The 5,242-nt window shown below is 36.0% G+C and overlaps 3 non-coding genes across 3 annotated transcripts in view; all 3 read left to right on the top strand.

Moving 5' to 3' along the window:
- The first annotated feature begins 1,268 nt into the window (after window positions 1-1,268).
- Window positions 1,269-3,190, top strand: LOC130902618 (small subunit ribosomal RNA). Its single transcript, XR_009060440.1, has one exon. It is a non-coding gene; the product is annotated as a small subunit ribosomal RNA (ribosomal RNA).
- A 1,115-nt stretch (window positions 3,191-4,305) lies between these two features.
- On the top strand, window positions 4,306-4,461 carry LOC130902536 (5.8S ribosomal RNA). Its single transcript, XR_009060414.1, has one exon. It is a non-coding gene; the product is annotated as a 5.8S ribosomal RNA (ribosomal RNA).
- Window positions 4,462-5,176: 715 nt separating this feature from the next.
- The window catches only part of LOC130902658 (large subunit ribosomal RNA), a 3,970-nt gene continuing 3,904 nt past the window's right edge, over window positions 5,177-5,242 (top strand). The window contains exon 1 of the ribosomal RNA XR_009060449.1: window positions 5,177-5,242. This exon is cut by the window's right edge and continues 3,904 nt beyond it. This is a non-coding gene — a ribosomal RNA (large subunit ribosomal RNA).

The following is a 5,242-nucleotide window of genomic DNA, read 5'->3' as shown; positions in this document are numbered from 1 at the left end:
TCATACATCGAGCGGCGATCTAATTTCATAATACTTTTTTTCCTTATGGTTAATATTTTCATAACACTTTTATGTCATACACCTCGGACGACTTCTACATACAAAATATCTCCATTCAACTTCACAAATCATCTTTCTCGACAAGTTCCTATATCGAGCGGAATTTAATTTCATAATACTTGTTTTTCATTATTATTTCTATTTTCATACAACTTTTATATAATACACCTCGTACGTTCATACATCGAGCGGCGATCTAATTTCATAATACTTTTTTTCCTTATTGTTAATATTTTCATAACACTTTTATGTGATAGATACACCTCGGACGGCTTCTAAATACGAAAAAATGTAATTTCATAATACTTCTTTTTAATATTCACAATACATCTTTTATATATTTTCACTATACATCTTTATTAATGTTAATGTAGAAGGCGTACCGTTGTACAGCGCACATATATGTGTGGTGTATCGAAGTTGACGTCTCGTTAAATTTTAATAAACTCGTTATAATTTACGTAAAGACGTTGTTTCGGTCATTCCACATCGGTGGATTATATAGTTTTCTGAAAGGGTCCCCGTTCTCCTCCAATATATTAACGTATATTGCTAGCGGTTCCCTTTTTAGATATTATATCAATTTATCCACAAATTAAATATCTATTGCGAGATCGCGAATTTAGCTAGCGTTCTATCGTGAGCGATTCATAATGCGATCGTCTATGAAAAATATATATTATATTACACTTTTATATATATAATACACAATATTTGCGATAACTCTCATTATTCCGTGCGAGAATAAAAATTTCGTTCATTATTACCTAATGTATAAACCATGTCGCTTACAATCTAGCGAAGGGTAGAGATAATGTCGAAATTGTAGCCCGGTCGACGTAATCATCTAATTTTTCTCATTTCGATTAAATTTAGATAGATTTATAGTCGATTCGGTGAAATTTTATAAAATAAGAAAAAATATAAATAAAGCGTGGCGCTGAAAATTATATATTTTCAATAATAAGCGCAGCAAACACGCAAAAGAAAAAGTAAATAATAATGTGTTTATACACGAATATAGATGATTATTATATTATGTATAAATATAAAGTATATATGTAATATAAAAAACATCATCATAATTTATCCTCTTTTGGATATTGTTATTAAAACTTTTTCGATAATAGTTTTTTATTATAAAATATATATATATATATATAATAATAATAATAATAATATATATTATATATATTATAAAACACAGTTCCCTGGTTGATCCTGCCAGTAGTCATATGCTTGTCTCAAAGATTAAGCCATGCATGTCTCAGTACAAGCCAAATTAAGGTGAAACCGCGAAAGGCTCATTAAATCAGTTATGGTTCCTTAGATCGTACCCACATTTACTTGGATAACTGTGGTAATTCTAGAGCTAATACATGCAAACAGAGTTCCGACCGGAGACGGAAGGAGCGCTTTTATTAGATCAAAACCAATCGGTGGCGGGCTTGCTCGTCATCGTACAATTTGGTGACTCTGAATAACTTTTCGCTGATCGCACGGTCTCGCACCGGCGACGCATCTTTCAAATGTCTGCCTTATCAACTGTCGATGGTAGGTTCTGCGCCTACCATGGTTGTAACGGGTAACGGGGAATCAGGGTTCGATTCCGGAGAGGGAGCCTGAGAAACGGCTACCACATCCAAGGAAGGCAGCAGGCGCGCAAATTACCCACTCCCGGCACGGGGAGGTAGTGACGAAAAATAACGATACGGGACTCATCCGAGGCCCCGTAATCGGAATGAGTACACTCTAAACCCTTTAACGAGGATCAATTGGAGGGCAAGTCTGGTGCCAGCAGCCGCGGTAATTCCAGCTCCAATAGCGTATATTAAAGTTGTTGCGGTTAAAAAGCTCGTAGTCGAATCTGTGTCCCACGCCGCTGGTTCATCGTACGCGGTGTTAACTGGCGTGTCGTGGGACGTCCTGCCGGTGGGCTTAGCTCGCAAGGGCGGCCCAACTCAATCCCGCCGCGGTGCTCTTGACTGAGTGTCGAGGTGGGCCGGCACGTTTACTTTGAACAAATTAGAGTGCTTAAAGCAGGCCAAAATTTTGCCTGAATACTGTGTGCATGGAATAATGGAATAGGACCTCGGTTCTATTTTGTTGGTTTTCGGAACCCCGAGGTAATGATTAATAGGAACGGATGGGGGCATTCGTATTGCGACGTTAGAGGTGAAATTCTTGGATCGTCGCAAGACGGACAGAAGCGAAAGCATTTGCCAAAAACGCTTTCATTGATCAAGAACGAAAGTTAGAGGTTCGAAGGCGATCAGATACCGCCCTAGTTCTAACCATAAACGATGCCAGCTAGCGATCCGCCGACGTTCCTCCGATGACTCGGCGGGCAGCTTCCGGGAAACCAAAGCTTTTGGGTTCCGGGGGAAGTATGGTTGCAAAGCTGAAACTTAAAGGAATTGACGGAAGGGCACCACCAGGAGTGGAGCCTGCGGCTTAATTTGACTCAACACGGGAAACCTCACCAGGCCCGGACACCGGAAGGATTGACAGATTGAGAGCTCTTTCTTGATTCGGTGGGTGGTGGTGCATGGCCGTTCTTAGTTGGTGGAGCGATTTGTCTGGTTAATTCCGATAACGAACGAGACTCTAGCCTGCTAACTAGGCGTATTTCGACATCCCAAAGGCCCGTCGGTATTGAGTTTCGGCTCTTGCCGTTCGCGGTTTTTACTGTCGGCGTACAAATAATTCTTCTTAGAGGGACAGGCGGCTTCTAGCCGCACGAGATTGAGCAATAACAGGTCTGTGATGCCCTTAGATGTTCTGGGCCGCACGCGCGCTACACTGAAGGAATCAGCGTGTCCTCCCTGGCCGAGCGGCCCGGGTAACCCGCTGAACCTCCTTCGTGCTAGGGATTGGGGCTTGCAATTGTTCCCCATGAACGAGGAATTCCCAGTAAGCGCGAGTCATAAGCTCGCGTTGATTACGTCCCTGCCCTTTGTACACACCGCCCGTCGCTACTACCGATTGAATGATTTAGTGAGGTCTTCGGACTGAGCGCGGTGGCGTTTCGGCGTCGCCGATGCTTCGGAAAGATGACCAAACTTGATCATTTAGAGGAAGTAAAAGTCGTAACAAGGTTTCCGTAGGTGAACCTGCGGAAGGATCATTACAGAGTATTTGTTCGTTTTTAAACAAAAAAAAAAAAAACGAAATCAAGTCTGTATTAATTGTAAAAGAGAATTTTCTTCTACAAAATTATCGAACTCTTCAAAAGAAATTTATATATGTTATAAATTATATATATATATATATATATATATATTATAGATGTATATATATTGAAATCTTTTTTTAATTTTTACAAAATTCGAACAAGTTTCGAATAAAATTAAAAAAAAAAAGATAAATATAATTCATACGTCTATAAAAATATATTTACATATATAAATTTTTCCAATAAAAATATAACGAAAAATTTTTATCATAGTTTATAGAAGGCGTCGACGACGATGACGACACAACAATAACAACATATGTATTATTATATATTATAACGATTGACGGAACGATCATTAACAAAATTTCTTGTTAACTAAAAACGTTCTGATAAAGAATCGTTATTATAATAAACGAAAAATATATAGTTTATTGAAACGTCGTCTGTTGTCGTGTGTGTGTCTATATTTTTATGGATAAATTTTATTTCGTTTATTATATTATTACCTAAGTTTTTTATCGTTTGAAGGTAATACAAGAAAATATCGACAAGATTATATGTGATGATTATGTTATTGAGACATTTTCATCCGGGTACCTAAACGAAATTTAAGCACATGTCGATTCTATCGATATGTATAAAAATTCGTTTTAGAAATAATATTTTATGTATTATTTCGAAGGTGTTCGAAGATTTACGCCCGACCGTCGAAATTTGTATAAAACTTTCAAGATAAAAAAAAAACTGTAATAATATAAAGAGGAGGAATATATCGTGCGAGATATCTGTCTATGCGCGCCTCGTTTGTAATAAAACATGTGCAGCGGTTAAAATTTATCAGATATATCAAAGTACGATATTATAATTTCTCTAAAAGTTTCGAATAATTACCATTTATTATAATATATATATATATATATATATATATATATATATATAAAAAATGTCGTTATATAAATTTTCTATACGCGTATAAGATATTATAATAATATTATTAATTTAATAATAATCAAATATTAAAAATACGACGAATAGAATATGAGAAAACGACATAATAATAAAATGATTACCCTGAACGGTGAATCACTTGGCTCGTGGGTCGATGAAGAACGCAGCTAATTGCGCGTCAACTTGTGAACTGCAGGACACATGAACATCGACATTTCGAACGCACATTGCGGTCCTCGGATACTCGTTCCCGGACCACTCCTGACTGAGGGTCGTATCAATTTAAAAGACTGCTTAGAATTTAAAATTTTTCTATTTATTAAAGAAAAATAATGCCTAAGCGTGTTGGATGTGAAACAATAACGCACACTAATTAAGAAAAAACACATGCACATACAAACTTGTGCGTATTTTTTTTTGTATTTGTGCGGCATCCTAAAGTGCGAAAAGCAGCGTAAATTTTTATAGAAAAAGTTACGCAATTTTTGAACACAACCCGCTATACCATAAATTAATCGTGTATTTATATGAAATACATAAAATTTGTTTGGTAGAGAGTTATATTTATATATAATATATATATATTATACATATATACGACGTATATATAGTCGATAAATAAGTGTGTGTGTATATATAATATATTTATGATAAAATGATAACGCGGTCGTCGTGTCCGAGAGAAATAATAAAGTTTCGAAGACTGGACGTCTGACCAGTGTTTTATTTATATCATTTATACACACGGTATATCGACAAAATATATGAATTATATATATTAAAAATATTATATATGTATAAAGGCTGGTGGTGTGTTGCTGATGCTGATGCTGATGCTGATGCTGATGCTGCTGCTGCCGACTCTTTAAATAAAAACAAATAATGTTATATTTCATATGAGAGATGATATTATTATTAAACACACGTTTTTTTTTATGATAGTTTGGCGAATTGTATTTAAATATTATAAGAGATATATTATAAATATATCGACCTCAGAGCAGGTGAGATTACCCGCTGAATTTAAGCATATTACTAAGCGGAGGAAAAGAAACT

This window comes from Diorhabda carinulata, chromosome 1, assembly GCF_026250575.1.
Source record: "Diorhabda carinulata isolate Delta chromosome 1, icDioCari1.1, whole genome shotgun sequence".
Classification (NCBI taxonomy): Eukaryota; Metazoa; Arthropoda; class Insecta; order Coleoptera; family Chrysomelidae; genus Diorhabda; species Diorhabda carinulata.
This window is presented reverse-complemented; position numbering and strand designations above follow the sequence as displayed.